This window comes from Nematolebias whitei, chromosome 4, assembly GCF_014905685.2.
Source record: "Nematolebias whitei isolate Nwh7 chromosome 4, NemWhi1, whole genome shotgun sequence".
NCBI classification, from domain to species: domain Eukaryota; kingdom Metazoa; phylum Chordata; class Actinopteri; order Cyprinodontiformes; family Rivulidae; genus Nematolebias; species Nematolebias whitei.
In genome coordinates this window covers 34,738,983-34,756,573 of record NC_056501.1, presented here as the reverse complement: position 1 = coordinate 34,756,573, position 17,591 = coordinate 34,738,983, and the positions used below count along the sequence as shown (strand labels likewise).

The window sequence follows — 17,591 nt, the reverse complement described above, 5'->3', positions numbered from 1 at the left end:
GTATCTTTACAACATTGTTCCATGTACATTGTTAATTAACATTATTAAATGAATGTTTGCAAGAAGCAGCCACAAACCTTGTTTAACCCTCGTGAATTCGTCGGGGTCGAGCGGACCCCGACGCGAAGAGCGGCGGAGTCGCGAGCCGGCTTCGTGCGGGGGAGGATCCACGTGACCCGAGGGGTTGATCATTTACGCACGTAGTCGACGCGGCCGAGGTGACGGAATGTCGGCCGACGAGGAAAACCGCAGCGCGTCGCGCTGGCGCTGGAACGCTCGCGAGGCGGGCCCGCTCGTGTGCGTGCTGAGCCAGGGCTTGGCGCTGCCGCGCCGCCCGTCATCATCGACCGACGGGTCGGGGGAAGAGGCGTCTTCGGGCGGGGAGGACGCCGTGGGTGGTGGTGGTGAAGAAGAAGAAGAAGAAGAAGAAGAAGGTTTTTTTTTTATTTTTTACAAAACTTTATTTGCACAATAAGTTAATAAAACAGTGTTAAAAACATGATCATGTTAAGGTTTTGTATTTTTTAACAGTGTTCACATGAGGAGGTTGTTGTATTTTAGTTCTCCTTTGTCAGAAACTGTACATAAAACCTTTTTAAAACCCCACAGTTCCACAAACTTGTTCAAGTCTCCGGTGTCTCTGTGGAAGCAAAACTCCAACGCCAGTCTGGCCTTGATGTTGCACTTCCACAGAGACACGACGTCAAGTTGAGGTCCAGCCTGCAGTCTGTCTCTTCGAGATAAATACATTGCCATTTTGGCTTCGGCGATTAAAAAGTTTAAAATTCTGGATTTGCATTTAGTGGTTTTGTTGTAATATACACAATTAGTAAAAACAGATTTGGTAAAAATGGTATAAAAAAAGCTAAAGATCCTCGTCATTAAGTTAAAAAGAGCAGTCAGTCGTACACAATCCATAAAAACATGAAAAACACTCTCGGACAAACTGCAAAAAGGACACTCGTTTAAAACCTCAGGACTGATGATCGATAGGAAAGAGATTGTTGCGATGGCGCCGTGAAGTATCCTCTATTGGAGATCACCAGTCCGTTTTTTTATGGGAGGTTTGTAAAGCGTCCTCCACTGGGGCTTCTTTCCTCCAAACTTGCCGTCCCACACACTGACAGCTCTGTTGTGCAAAGTTCTCTTGTTTAGGACTTTAACACAAGTCTTATAGAGTACTTTTGGACCTGTTGTGCACACGTCTATTTGTGGGTCCGTGTTGCACAGCAGAGGTCCACTACTGTCTGCGAAGTCGGGATCTAGGTTGATGTCCGGGAAGGGGTCCGTTGGGTCAGGCAGGTGATCTCCCCTGGACCACAGCTGCAGGAGATGCTCCTCCCCTGCTGTGATCCTCTCCTTCACCCGGTCCAGGAAGCGCCGCACCAGCCTGGCAGACCAGACTCCAAGCAGCGAAAGCACCTCCCGAACGCTGGAGAAGTCCGGACCGGCCATCTCCACCAGCCGCCTCAGAGTCACCATCCCAGACCCGCACAGCACCCCTGACAGACCTGGTACCGTGCTATCAGACACATCTAGCCTTGCACCACAGATTAGCGGTTCCTCTAAAAGCCAATGCAGAGACTTATATGTTCTTGATCTGTTTGGGTTAAAAATGGAAAACAATTTAAAAACACTCTGGTAAAACTGGGGTAACCCCTTTAACTTTAAAAGGCTAACATTGGTCAGAAACAGAGCAACATCCAGCCCCAACCCTCTCGCACGTCTAAGAATGCAGCTGGCCACGTTCCTCCACACATTGTCAGGAGGTCCCGCCAGGTATTTCTGGAGGAACTGTAATCGAAACGTTGCCTTTCTGCTGGCCAGGTGGACAAGGCCCTGTCCCCCCTCCTCTCTCGGTAAAAACAGCACAGACTGCGGCACCCAATGTCAACCTTTCCCAAAGAACTCCACTATCTCAGACTGGATCTTTACCAACAGGCCTGGAGGTGGGTCTAAAACACAAAGTTTGTGCCACAGTTGAGATACGACCAGGTTGTTTAAAACCAACACTCTGCCTCTGTAGGACATTTGAGTGTGTAGCCATTTCCATTTTTGTAATTTGCTCCTGACCTTTTGTTCCACATTTTCCCAGTTCTTTTGCACTTGAGCTTTATCCCCTATATGGATGCCGAGGTATTTAAGCCCATCTCTCTTCCAGGGGAGGTTTTGAGGGAGAACTGGGAGCCCTTCAGGCCACTCACCCACAGCGAAGGCTGTGCTCTTTACCCAGTTCACCCTCGCAGCAGCCAGGGTGGAAAACTCTCGGTGAGCTCACTTAGCGTGTCGGCATCTTGTTGGTTTTTTATAAAAACAACAACGTCATCAGCATAGGCGGATAAAATTATGTTACTGTTAAAACCAGGTGAAACTAAACCACAAACACTCGAACGGATCTTTTTAAGGAGGGGTTCCAGGGAGAGCGCATAGAGCATTCCAGAGAGCGCACAGCCCTGCCGAACACCTCTATACACCCTAAAAGGAGCACACAGGCTACCATTGACTTTCAGCACACTCTCAATGTTACTGTACAGCACCTGGATCTTGGCTATAAAACCAGCGCTGAACCCGAACCCCTCCATGGTTTCCCAGAGGAAGCTGTGCTCAACGCGGTCAAAAGCCTTTTCTTGGTCAAGTGAGACCAATGCTGTGTTCAGACCCAATGAACTGGAGACTTCCAAAACATCTCGAATCAGGTAGATATTATCTACCATGGACCTGCTGGGGATGCAATAAGTCTGGTCTCGATGGATGACCTGTTCCATTGCTTCTCTCATCCTGGTTGCCAGGACCTTGGAGAGGATTTTGTAGTCGGTGCAGACAAGGGACACCTGGCGCCAATTCTTCATCTCCTGCAGGTTCCCTTTTTTGGGCAGGAGGGTGACGACCGCTCTGCGGCACGACAGCGGGAGCAAACCAGTGGTCAGGCTTTCACTGAAGACATGGAGCAGATCCTCTGCCAGGATGTCCCAGTAGGCCTTATAAAACTCCACAGTGAGTCCGTCGACGCCGGGAGCTTTCTGGCCTTGCATGTTTTGGAGGGCTGTGTGGAGCTCCTGAAGCCCAAGGGGGCGCTCCAGGTCAACGTTAGTCTCCTCAGAGACCTGGGGTAGTCCACTGCAGAACTCCCTGAACAGCTCGTCGTTCCTCTCGTATTCACTTTTGAATAACGAGGAGTAAAACTCCACAGCCCTCCTCCTGATCTGGCTCGGCTCGCTCAGCTGCTGCCCGGTGTCCGACAACAGAGAGTGGATGAGTTTTCTCTGCCCGTGCTTCCTCTCCAGGCTGAAGAAGAAGATGGAAGGTGCATCCATCTCTGTGATGTTCTGCATCCGGGACCTGACCAACGCACCCTGGACTTTTGCGTCCAGCAGCTTTGTTAAAACTAACCTTTTAGATTTGAGGGCTTCAATGTGCTCTCGATTTCCTGTGGTTTCACTGAGGTGCTCTAGTTCCACTATATCAGTCTCCAGATCTTTGATAGATCTTGTGATGTTGCGAGTAACATTGAGCGTGTGCTGTTGACACAGCTGTTTTATTTGTACTTTCCCGTGGTCCCACCACTGTTGCAGACAAGTAAAATCACCCTTCCTCTGTCTAAAAACCTTCATAAAATAACTCAAAATCTCTTTAAAACTACGATCATAAGTTAAAACGGAGTTAAAATGCCAGTAGGCGCTCCTAGGTAAAATGTTTCTGATAAAAACACTACCTAAAACCAGCGAATGATCCGTAAAAGCTACTGGTAAAATCTGACAGGCTTTAAACATGTTAAAATGATGTTTAAAACAATAAAATCTATCAAGGCGAGCCAAAGAAATGTGATTCTCTTTACAGTGGGACCACGTGTACTGTCTGGAGCCTGCGTGCATCCTCCTCCATACATCCACCAGGCCATGAGACGAGACCAGCTGCCGCAGAGCGCGCTGGGCTGCTGGATGAGGCTCTGCATGATTGCGGTCTAAAAACTCGTTTTCAGTACAATTTAAATCCCCTCCTATAAAAACATAATCTTCAAACCCACAATCTCCCAACCTTTCCCCAATTTTGTCTAAAAAACATTGTTTCTCTGCATTGGCAGTGGGAGCATAAATATTAATAAAAATTACATTAAAATGTTCAAACCCGGCTTTGACTAAAAGACACCTTCCCTGAACAATGTGTTGCACCTCTATGTGGCTGGGAGTAAAAGCTTTAGAGAAGAGGAGTCCCACTCCTGCACTCTGGGAGGTGCCGTGGCTAAAAATGGCCTCCCCTTCCCACTCCCTGCGCCACTCTGTCTCATTGGATGGATCACTGTGTGTCTCTTGTAAAAATAAAACGTCAATTTTTTTTATACTTAATGGTTTGGTAAACCAGTGCACGTTTCACAGCCTCTCTGGCCCCGTTCAGGTTTAATGATGCTATTTTAAAAGCATCCATGGATTTTGGAGAAATCTGGTGGTGGCGGGCGTGCTTGCGCGGGTGTTTGGATTCAGGTGCTTTGACAGATGCACGCTAGGTTGGGTAGTGGTGGAAGCTAGATGATTCCTTGTGCGATGTCGAATGTTTCATGGTGATATTGTGGGTGGCATTGTGCTGTGCATGTTGTTTTGTCATGGTGGTCTCTCGTCTTATCTTCTTCTCTTTTATTATTTATTTATTCTTCTTTCTTCTCTTTCTTAAAAAAATTAAAAATTTAAAAATTAAAAAAAAAATTGAGCGATGATGATAAGTTCATTGAAACACTTCACAATGTTTCTACACTTAAACTGAGCTCACAAAAAAAAATAAAAAAATAAAATAAAAAAAAATAAAAGCATCCATGGTGAGTGAGAGGTTTAAAAGCGTGTACAAAAAGACTATAAGAAAAATTAAAATGCTGCTGTTCATCATTTGTTCAGAATTGTTTTCTGACTTTGCTCATTATTTTCTTTAATCTGAATGTTTCTTGATCTGTAAAACCTGACTCTTTTTTGTGTCTAATGTGTTGTCTGGCTGAGAAATAAAACGTTTTCAGGTTAGGAAAATACCTTTCAACTTTAACTCCTCTCAGCACTTTGGTTTGCTTGATGAAGGACAGGAAGGATTCTACAGGGTACCGGGGTTCAGTGCAGTCAGCCTGTGAGACAGAGGCTTCACTGAAGTCAGATCACCAGCCCTCACTGTCACTGCTCTCTGCTCCCTCCTTCATCTCTGCACACATTTTGCTGGCTTGCTTGCTGGCCCGTGCAGCAACTTCAATATTTTTTCTTTTCCCTAGTTTCTTCACCTGGGTTGCTCCATCTCCTCTACAACCGCCGCTGCTTCTCCCTCCACACCAGTTCCTGACTTCTCACTTTTCTTTCCTGCACCTTTTATTTCCTCATCCACCTCCACCTCTCCTTTCCCTTCCCAATCACCACACACTAACTCCTCATCACCCTCCTGCACTCCTTGCTCTCCGTTTCTCTCCCCCACATCCCCTCGAGCCTCCTCCTCACCATCCACAACACCACCATTCTCCCCACCACCACCATTCTCCCCACCACCACACACCTCTGTGTTTCCACCTTTTCCCACACACATACTTTTTGTTGCTTCACCGTCCACAGCTGTCACCTCAACACTAACTTGTTCCACGTCAGCTGGGGCCGCGGACTCTCCCGCAGCAGCGGCGGGAGGGGGACCCGCCAGAGCCGGGGGGGTCCCCACAGCGGCGGGAGGGGGACCCACCGCAGCCGGGGGGTTCCCCGCAGCAGCAGCGGCGGGAGGGGGACCCGCCGCAGCCGGGGGGTTCCCTACAGCAGCGGGCAGGGCCGGTCCGGCCCTGTTTGGGCACATTTTTATTACGTGCCCCTCCTGGCCACATCCAAAACATTTCATGTTGGAGGAAGTGGCGAATAAAAGATATTCAAAATCATCCAGTTTAACATGGAAAGGAACGTTAAACTCTTCCCCCCGCTTGTTCAAAATCATAAAGAGTGTTCTCCTGTGGGAGACGACATGTTTTAGAAGTGGTGATTTACACCCCGTCAACACTTTTTTAATCGGTGACACCACCTTCCCGTGTCTGGACAACTCCTTAATCAAAAACTCATCACTAATAAACGGGGGGACGTTGGACAGAGTGATCTTGGTGGCTGGCAGCGTCAGTGGTGACACCTGTAGGAACAAGTCTCCCACTGAGATGCCAGCCTCGACCAGTTGATGCGCCTTCTCCACCTTGTCAACAAAAATGACCACAGCCCCGTTCATGCGGGCTGCGGACCTGATGGACCCATGTCCAACCACCTCCCCCATCGCTCAACAAACTTCCTCCACGCTGCACGGAGAACTAGCACTCACCTTGATGCCATTTTTCCGCGTCAGCGTGGAGAAGCTTCCCGTGCTCTCCACCACCATGGCGTCGAGACGCCGGCCAGCCAGGTGCACCTGACGGCCACACCCTGTCAAACAAACTTTTTTAAACTAATAAAATCCCAAACCCCACAAATAAATAATTAACAAAAACATAAACACCAAGTGAAAAAAGTAGAAAAAGGACAGAAAAAACGAATGAATAGACACTCTCACTTTCTGCTCCTCTGCTCTTCCACACACCCTCCTCTCATATGAAGAAGAAGAAGAAGAAGAAGAAGAAGCGCCCGACGGGTGGCGCGCCGCGCCGCCCAGGCGTAAGAGCGTTGTCCCCCCTCGTCCTTTGTTGTCTGAGCCGAGCGGCGGCGGCGGCCCCACCGGTCTGGCGACGCTCAAAGGTGGCGGCGAGAGCCCCGCGGCCGCCTTCGCGCTCTTCTTCACGCGGGCCATGGAGAAGACGGTGGCGGCGGCGACCAACGCGGCCGCGGAGCATCGTCCGCGGTGGCGTCATATGGGCTGCGCAGAGTTGCGCGCGTACGTGGGGCTGCTGGTGCTGGCGGGCGTGTTCCGGTCACGCGGCGAGGCCTGCGAGAGCCTGTGGCGCGCCAAAACAGGGCGCAGGGTGTTCCGCGAGACCATGCCCCTCGGACAGTTCCGCGCGTACTCGGCCGCGCTACGCTTTGAGGACCGCGAGACGAGGGAGGCGCGATGTGCCGCCGGCGACCGTCTGGCACCCATCGGGGAGCTGTGGCGAGCGTGGACGAAGCGGCTGCCGCTGGCATACTGCCCCGGCGACAGCGTGACGGTGGACGAGCAGCTGGTTCCGTTCAGGGGTGAGTTGTTGTGGTGGACACACACGCACGCACACACACACACACACACACACACAGTCCGCTCGAACCAGCAGGTACACAGAGCTTTGGATGTCGCGTGGTGTGTGTGTTTGTTCTTGTTATTCTTCCTTTTCGCGCAGGACGTTGCGGCTTCCGACAGTACATGCCCTGCAAGCCCGCGCGCTACGGGCTCAAGCTGTGGGTGGCGTGCGACTCGTGCTCCAGCTACACGTGGCGCGTGCAGGCGTACGTGGGCAAGCGCGACAAGACGGCGCCGCCCGAGCGGGACCTGATGCTGCGCGTGGTGCTAGACCTGACCTAGGGCCTGCCCGCGGGCACCCTCGTGACCACGGACAACTTCTTCACCTCGCCGCGCCTGGCGACAAGTCTGGCCGCCGAGCGCGGGCTTCACCTGCTGGGCATGCTGCGCGCCAATCGCGCGCATGGACTACCCCGCACGCTGCTGGAGTCGGCGCGGGAGCCTCGTTCGTGCCGGTTCGCCTTCACGTGCGCCGTGTCGTATGTGCCTAGGCGGGGCAAGAACGTGCTGCTGCTAACGTCCGAGCCGTCGCTGCTGAGGCTGCCGGCCGACGAAGAGGACGGCAAACCGCCCGCGCTCCTGCGCTACAACGTGACCAAGGGCGGCATGGACAACCTGGACAAGGTGACGGTGGCCTACAGCGTGCGACGGAAGACTGCGCGGTGGCCCGTGGCGCTCTTCCACAACGTGATCGACGTGTCGGCGTACAACGCATTCGTGGTGTGGCGCGAGCTGCACCCCGACTGGCTGCAGGGCAAACGCGATCGCCGTCGGCGTTTCCTAGAGTAGTTGGGGCTGGAGCTGACGTGCGACCTCGCCGTTGCCGCGGCGGTTGCCGAGGACCCGCCGCCGCCTCGCCCCCACCACCACAAGGAAGCGGTGCAGCGTCTGCCCGTGCGCCAAGGACATCAAGACGCGCGCCGCCTGTGGCCGATGCGGCGCGCCCCTTTGCCTGGGGTGCGCAGCGCTGCTGTGCCCCTCGTGCCTCCACTGAGCGCGGCGCTAGACGCGCTCGGCGTTTGTCATTGTTTTTTTTTTAAAAAAATAAATCACACGCACACCATAAAATGAAGACAACGTGTGTGTGTGTGTGTGTGTCTCGTTTCTCTTTATTTGTACAAACACAAAACCGATCAATCACAGGGAAAAGGATATAATCTTTTATTTGTTTGTCTGTCCCGAGGGGGGCTCCTTTTATTACAAAAAAAAACGCGGTAGTCACAGCGTCTCCGCGAAAGCCGTCAGTTGGTCAGCGCGTTCGCGGTTCTCGTAGTCCAACGGCAGCGCGTTCTCCGCACAGCACAGCCAGCACGCCTCGTCTTCGCACGCGGTGGGTCCGCACAACCCCTCGCACCACACGCCCGTCTCCACCGTTATACAGACGCAGCAGTGGCGGCGCAGCCTCCTCGCGCTCTCGCGCTTCCCCGTACGCGGCGGCCGAGCTTCGGGGACAATCTCGTCGTCCTTACACGCCGAGGCGCATACACTAGCGGCAGCCTTACGCGCCGAGGCTCGACCCTCTGGAACCTTACGCAGCATCTTGCATCGACTCATCGCCTCCTCCCGCACTCTCCTCCCCTCCTGGCGCGCCCCGTTAATAATTCCGGCATCGTCAAAGCGACGCGAGGAAATCGTGGACTAATTTCGCCGCATCCGCGCGCTTCTCCGTGTCGCGCTTGAAGTCCTCTTCTCCGTCGAGCACCAGCACGGGCAACTGCAGCGTGGCCGCCGAGTCCTCTTCGTGCCGCCACAGCCACGCCTCGTGTTTCTCGTGAAGTCGAGTACCTCGAGCGAAACCCCGCACTCCTCATCGCGGCCTCGATACACGAGCCTCTCGGCGCAGCGTTCCGGGCTCGCGCGCAGGTACACGATGCCGTCGAGTCGTAGCTCGGGCTCGAAGCACTCCAGCAACCACGTATGCCAGTCGCGGTACGCGTGCCACTCGGAGTCGCTCACGGCGCCGCGTTCATGCAGCACGCTCGCAAACACCCCCGCGTCCGAGTACACGGAGCGCTCGTAGACCCGCACGCGCTCTCCGTCCCCGGGGGGCTCGATCTGGGCGCGGATCCTGCTCAGGCACGCGTACGTCTGGAACGTGTAGGCCCAGCATCGCGGGTCCTCGTACAGCGATCGCAGTAGGTTGCCGCCCTCGCCGTCGCCGACCTCGTGCCACTGGGACATGGGCTCCGGAACCACCCGCAGCTCCTCTTCGCGGCCCTTGCTCAGGATCCGCAGCAGCGTCGACTTGCCCGCCGCGATGTTTCCCTCCAACGAGATCTTCTTAAGCTGCGCCGCCGCCATACCACTATCCACCACTTCGCTCGCTTCTTTCTATACCTCCACCCCACCCACCATGTGTGCATGTGTCACGTGACCCACGAGAGCAGGCGGGGTCCCGCGGACCCCGCGCGTCTGAGAGGCGTGGACTCCCGACTGAGATCGCGTAGACGGGGTCACACGGACCCCGACAACGCGAAACGCGTAGACGGGGCCCAGAACACACAAGGGATAACCGACCCGCACCAAAAGGGGGGGCGTCTTTAAAACGCAATCCGAAATCCCTGACGGCGCCAACTAGGGTTATGGGTTCACCCCCCTCGTTCGCAATGAGGGGCCCTCGGGCTGGGCCCGAGGTGTTATTTAGCGCAGGCTCCGCGACGTCGATCCGCGCGCTACTCGGATCACATTCGCCTGACCCTCGGCTCCCTGACTAACCTATTTCTCTGACCCTGTGTATACATTCGTACACAGATCCGTATGCTTATGTTCCTTTCTCAATCTCAAGCGACGCGGGACGTTTCTATGCCAAGAATGTGTTCTTAGTCCAATTGTTTACATGCAAGTCTATGAGGTACATGTTTAATCACATTAGCTGTCTTACAAGAACATTTCTATGTACACGCAACACAAAACAAAGACAAATACAAGTCAGAGAGAATAAGTGCTTTCTTTTTTTTACTTGAAAAAAACACAACTGTAAGAACGTTTGACACCAACGCAGTGAATATGTTGGCACTGCAGCAAGAGCTAGTATCTTCGCTGGTTTGCATGTGACTGCATTTGCTGTACATCAAAAAAAAAAACAGAGATGGAAATGTAATCAGTGTTTATTTGTCCTTTTATACACAATCGTAACCACGATGACCACTGTCAACACCACGACTCCTACAGCAAAGCCAACGATGCTCACGATAGACATTCCGCCTTCGTTTACAGAGGTGTTCAAAGACCGCACGATGAACGCGTTCGAGCCGAGACGGTCAACTTCGCAGGTGTACGCGGCAGAGTCAGACTTTGACAGCTCGACGCTGTCTCGTCTCTGGAACGTATCGTCTCCGTTGGGACGGACCCCGGACGACTCCACTCCGTCCTCTTTGGTCAGGACGCGGCCGTTCCTTTTGATCCGCAAGTCGACGTCTCTCGCGTGGCAGTCCGTGACCATGCATGTCAGGATGTTCGTTGCGACACTAGAGCTGCGTGTGAACATGTACACTGCAGGCGGAAGGCAGTTGTTGATCTCATTTTGCATAGGTTTAAGACATCAGCTTAGCCAGCTCATACATTCTTTCTCAATGTAACCTTTGGTATATTCAAGAAAGGTCGATATGCTGTTCCACTTTATTGCTGTTGCTTTTGTTGTATCTGCTGTGGTGACCCATATAGTACTGTTGATGTCATAATATAGGACAAGGTGCCCATCGTAATTGTACATATCCATCCCATCCACGAATGTAATGTTACCGTCGGGCTGACGCTCACCTTTGCAGCCGTGCATCCACTGAAGGACATGTGTATCTGTGGAATTCTGTTGTGAACGCTTACCCAAAGTCTCAATGTTCTTCTTGAACCATTGCTGCTTGTTTTGCCTGGATACCGTGCCCTTGTCCCAATATTCTCGTTCCATATTTTCCCTTATCCACGACTGTTTGGGGACTTTTTTTCTCATCGTTATCATAGTAGTCGACCATCACATTATCTAGAAACCCCATGGCCATAAATTTGTGGAAACCCGGGAGATCCACGGGTTTGGAGAAGCTCGTGTACATGTAGGTCAGAGAGTGAGTTTCACAGTACACTGACATTTCTGCTTGGGCGAGGATGTAAATTATCATGGGTAACATTGTTCATGTACCATCTGCCAAGGTTCTGTCATACGGTACATCGGTCCACGCAGCCGTTTCCAAAGTCGCTGATACGGAACGTAGTGAATCTTTACGTGTACTGTGTGTATAATAATAAGACACAGCCGTTTGTTCACAACGTCCATTTTATACACGGTGAGCGACGAAGGTCGGTCGGGAGAGACGACGGACGGGCGAATGTGAGCGGAGTAAGTCGGGGTCGGGTGAATGTAATAAGAGTGGGTTATTCAACGCCATTCTCAACGAGAGTGCGGGATTGGTGGGTCCGTGACGGCTTGCGACATAACAATTTGTGTAAATTGTGACGGTCGGTCGGGAACCGATAATGATATATATAAAGAGAGCGTTAACTATGCGTATAAGAATACCACCAGCCATAACGGTACATAAGCGGAGTCGATGTATGATTTGTATTACTTGTAACACGATATCGATAGATACATTTGTTTTTTTAGTTGACCCAAAATAGTTTTTCTCGCATTATATCTATACTGAATTCTTAAGTGTTCATGATATGTTTAAGACTGCTATTACTCGCAATTTCTGCCTTTTTTTTGTTACACCTTGGCTGTAATGATTCTGCATCCGTTTGTTCCATCGTACATATTGCACAAGATAGATTTGTCACGTGATATTAGTCAATATAAATTGACTGTAATAATTGTTTGTATACTTTATCTGTGACTATATTTTACTTATTACTCAAATAAGTATTTTTGTACCCTCCAGCCAGGACTGAGGACAACATTGGAAACGCAACGCACAACTCCCCAGCATTAAAAAAAAAGAAACATGGCATCTTGCGAGGACATTGAAGAGAACAACCACGAGGACATCAGAGAGCGCACGTTGTGGACATTCAATGTAAACGTGACAACGTACAATACGCGGGACAAGCGAAAGTGTATGTTCCACGTAGAACCTATAGACTACCGTAAAAACGACCAGTTGCAAGAGCAGCAGGAATCGGTCATAGAACGACTACGCGATACCGTGGTCGTAAACGGTCTGCTTGAAGACATAGAAAAAAAACACGTGCGAAACCATCGCTTACATCTACGACCAGGCCCTGGAAGCTCAACGACCCAAACCACCAGAACCGTTTCACAAAACTCGCTTTCAATATTGGATTGAGTTCAGTGGCAAAGAACGCTTTAAGCTTTGGACCTTCAAGTTCAAAGTTATTGTTACGAGGGATCCAAATGAAAGGATCCGCTCATACCAATGCGAGCCCATGGCTAACAATAAACAAGGTTACCTCTCTCAGGAGGAGGTCATCGATTGGTTCGATCTGTACTATAGCTTAGCAAACGATAAGATCAAAGCACAGGCCAAAAAACGCAACGAGTTGGTGAATACTGTCTACGATCTGATGGATCGTATCGTTGACATACACGAAAAAGAGTTGAAGCGGGGTTAGTTTATCGCAAGCAGCACAAAGGAACCCTTTGTCTTTTTTTTGCCACATTAAAAATAAACACTTATAATCGGTCTCGAGTGATTTTTTTTTTTTTGGATCACACACACAATAAACACCCCTTGTTATACGACTAGTTTGCAGGCGGTTTTATAGAGATCACAGTCCCGCTTACGCACGCGGGTTACATGGCATATCGATATTGTATACACCATTTTACAATATTGTATGGTTGTTACAATGTTACTAACAGTCAATGATCGACTAATTCCTGCAATAATATAAATTCATGAAATCAAAACTTTTGGAACGTCTGTATAATATTACCCCCCCCCCCCCCCCCGGACACAATTCACCTCCGCGATACATAATAACATCTTCAGAAATGCGCAAGTACTTATTATTAAAGAGTGTTCAATCTTAAGAATCAAGTGCGCTGTGTCGCTTCTAAAGTCAACATGCAATTACGCATAGAGTTACTGAAACGTGCGGTTGTTTGTCTAGCGCTCGAGTCGTTCGTTTGGGCGCGAACAACACCGGCTCCTATGACTCCGTTAACAACACCGGCTCCTTTGACTCAAACGAGCAAACCACATGTCCACAAGCTCTTCGAAGACAACCGGTGGTTAAATATTACCATGACACCCATTGTAGACCCGACAAACAAGCAGACTATTCTCCTCGGATACAACGATAGCAGAGCGAACGTCTCATCTACCGCCGATTTCGAGCTTTCGCCGTCAACAACCGAACCACGCATCCACGAGCTCTTCGAAGACGGTCGGTGGATAAATATCACCACGACACCCGCCTTAGACTTGACAAACAACCACGATATCCTCTCGGAATACTACGACAGCGGTCCGAACATCTCGGCCATCGCCGATGTCATAAACCCACCGCAAAAGAAGACTCTGTTGAAACTTCGTTGTCCGGACGAAAACCGAGAGCATTTCATAATAACCAAGTGGACCGTACATCCCTCTCATCGTAATTTGTATCTAATCAAGGCTGGGGGCGAGATACGTTTGTACGCAACCACGCTCCAGTACAAACGTGACCAGCGAGAAAAACACGGAATCGAACTCACTGTGGACAACATGTCGGCTCTTAACATAATAGGTTGCGGCTGTAACTACACGGCTGCGTACGCTTGTCACAGATATGCACACGTTGGATACAAGAGTGTATCATACACATTCTCTGTTAAGAATTGTACGGTCTCACTGGACGTGCCCGCTGAAGAAAAAGACGAGATCGTAACATCGAAGCGAACGCGGTTTTCAACCATATGCTTATACCATATATATTAATTCTATGCGTTGTACTTTTCATTGCTACCATAATCGGCATAGCGTATTATATGTAAGTCATTTAGCGGTCGCTGTATTTGATTGGATGGCCACCGACCAGGTGAAATCAAAACGCAGTATCGCTGAGGACAAAGAGTGGACATAGTCATCATGTGAATGTCCGTTTTGATGTGATTAATACACTATTAATCTGATCTAGTTTTTTTTTTTGGCTTATCACCAATAGTCCTTACGAGTTACACGAACGCGAACCCCCGATGGCGTATTCTATGCGTAATAAAAGATCGAACACAGCTGGCAGTGCTTGGTTGTACGTGTTCCAAATGAGCATCGACTGTCGAAGTCGAGATTACACTAATGAACATGGATTTCATTTAACCCCTCTGTTCTCAGATGATCGATACGCATATCAATGTGAAACAATCGAACGTGTGGACGACAACGAGTCTCCGGACTGGGATACGTTGATGAGACTACAAGACCAAGTGGTTGATTATTGTCAAGACCTAGCCGGTGTCTACGATCATGCTCACATGCTCGTGACGACCAAACGCGTGGACGATGAATACCCGGAATCTGGTACTGTGGTGAAACTACAAGACGCTGCGATAAAAGATTATGGGGACTTCGCTGCTACCCACGATGAAACTCAGACGCACACAACGAAGACGTTACATGAGTCTGGGGCTTGGTTCTTAAAATTTGAGATATACAAACACTCACGCCAAGAGTGTGACAACCGCGTCATATAAAGTCGAACCCGTGGCATTATACACACCCGCCGAAGTCAGTGCTCAACATAGGGCTATTTGGATGCTTGAAGATTATACATTTTTGTGTGACCGAAAGGCTTACTATATAGAGCAAATCATAGACGCGCTTGGGAAGATCCTCAAAATGTATGACCGAGAGTTTCGCCGCTTGTTGTCAATGAACTGAAATAAAGAAAACATATACATGTGGGTTTTTTTTGGTGGTTTGTTGTACACCATGTGTCCACGTTTCACACGGTCTTCTTCACAAGGGATACTTATCGCTATATAAAGAAAGACCCCCCGTCAACAAGTGGTTTGTTTAGCGGGTGCTTAAACAACCTCGTGCACATTGTGTAAACGGGTATGAAACACAATGCCCATCACATTGTACGAGTGGTCAACGACGCCACTTGCTTGCACGGTGTTAAAAAAAAACATGATTTGCATTAGACTTTTCAGCCGACACCGCCGATCCTTAGACGCGCGTCGGCAATTGGAGCCACAATTTACGCATGGTTGCTTTACCACATCACCGGTGTACGTTCTGATAGTGTACGGCTGGTGGTGTCACAAAAGAAAAGACGTTTCCGTGTTGAACGTTCGGGGAATCTTGTGAACTCCGTTACCCGCACAGATGTACTACGCGTAAGTACACAGAGGCCCAAACGCGATCTGCTCAAGTAATAACCGGCCACGTCACGTGAGGCGAGCCCAAAGGCCAACAAAGAACAATCTATTTCCCGGAGCCTACTGTAACCGTCGTGTTCGTTGCTAATGTGTCACCCTGTCGTATGTAGTACAGTACATGTTCTTTTATTATCATCCACAAAGACCACAGGGGACAAGGATGTTGGGGAAACATATATCGCATTTTTGTTATAACTCACAGTAATACCTAGACTCTCGTAATACACACACACCACAGTTCCCGCTCAAGTACTAGCCTGACCAGTACACGCTTTCGCTCATTCACAATGAGACAGACATCGACTCAGGTACCGTTTCACGCGATCACCATCCGTTTAGACACATTTACCACAACCGGACTCGTTGAATGGTCGTGGTTTTGTTTGAGGTACACGTTAGGTAAGGACGCTCATTGTGAACAAACGCCTTTCACGCCCGACGCGTCGCTGTCTACGTACGACGCGGAAAGGGATATTCTACGTCAGTGCATATACTTAGGTGGCGTGTACGACGACTCGTTGGATTGCGAACTAGACGTCGAAGACGAAAGCGGCGAGCCGCTACTGCGACGATGGAGCTTCCGATTCACGGTTTACATGACATTAGATCGCTCACGGCTGTACGATTTTAGCGTGCGGCCCATGTTACCCGACACCGAGGCCCGGTCTGCGCAACTCTGTGCCATAGCCGAGGTAGACCGTGTGTGTTTGTGGCATATAGCGCGTGAACATTCGGTGGATGTCATCCACACACTAATGGACACCGTCGTCGACAACACGCTTGAGTTTTTATGATATTTTGTTACAGTGTGTATACGGACTCATAAACCGTCTTCGCATCAAGGCCGTACGTTGTCACGCTGCAACATGTGATGGGACACGTGTGCTCAGCGCTTGCACCGAGTGTGTGACCACGATGAATGGTTGGTTGCGCGGATTGTTTTCCGTAACCGTCGGCATGGTCGATTAAAAAAAAAAAAAAAGCGAATTTTGTGTGCGTACCAGCGTTTAAAAAGAGATCGGTGCCGTAATTTTTCATTCGATCCAAACCGCACGCCAATTCTTGTCCTGTTGGTAAATCGCCTTCGTTTTCGCGGAGTACACCGGCTCGGTTCTCACAAACATAATGCGACCATGGACAATCTGACACGACGAGCCAGAGGTTGTCCGCATGTGAACGCGCCGGCGCTCAAAGACTATGCAGTCTCTGATACAATCTCAGATCTCGACGGCGCGAGCGTCTCATTCAACCGAGACGGTTGTCGCGAGAACAAAGCCACGGAGGAGGACGTTAATCAAAGGTGTTGCAAAGAATGCGGCGATTCGCGCGAGTTTGCAGCGGCGCCTGAAGACTCCGTCTCTGAGACAAACTCGGACCCTGACGACGCGAGCGTGTCCTCCAACGGAGCCGAGCGCCACAAGATGTGCGAGTGCAACCTGTGCGAGGATCACGAGATGTGCGGCTGCGACATGTGCACGGATCTGGCTTATGAGGAATACTCCAAGGACGAAGTTGACTACTTTTACAGCCAAGGTCTCGTATATGACCAAGATTTCGGGTGGTACGAAGATAGCGGCCACATACTACCATCTACCAAAGGACCAAAAGGTGTTGTGTTTTTGAACAGCGACGAGGATTGAAAGTGTGGACCAATCCTTATTGAAAACAGGCTACTGTTGGTCGCATAGTACACCATCATCGTTGGTGTGTTTGTTTGTTTTTTTGTCTATATATAAGGACTTGTACGCTTGCATAAATGGAAATAAAGATGTCTAGTTGTACACCAATCGGTGTCTCGTGTCTGATTCCGTGTTACACATGTTATATGTTATCCGTTGACGTGTAACGATGCTTAGTAAGTATCGGACTCGGAGGTGTACCGACAGAAAATCCTACGTGGTTGTATATGCACGCGCGCACACACACACACACACACACACACACACACGCTTCTGACGCTCAATCCCCACTGTGCAGATTTGCACAGTGTGTTACGCAAATACACATTCGAACCACTGTCTTTGGCGGTTGCACGACATGTAAATGAGCGACAAACGCATTAGGTTCCAATATACATTTTATTGTG

At 50.1% G+C, this 17,591-nt stretch overlaps 2 pseudogenes; both read right to left on the bottom strand.

Moving 5' to 3' along the window:
- Positions 1-8,803: 8,803 nt before the first annotated feature.
- Positions 8,804-9,492, bottom strand: LOC119408296 (annotated as a pseudogene).
- A 799-nt stretch (positions 9,493-10,291) lies between these two features.
- On the bottom strand, positions 10,292-11,273 carry LOC119408295 (annotated as a pseudogene).
- Between the last annotated feature and the right edge of the window lie 6,318 nt (positions 11,274-17,591).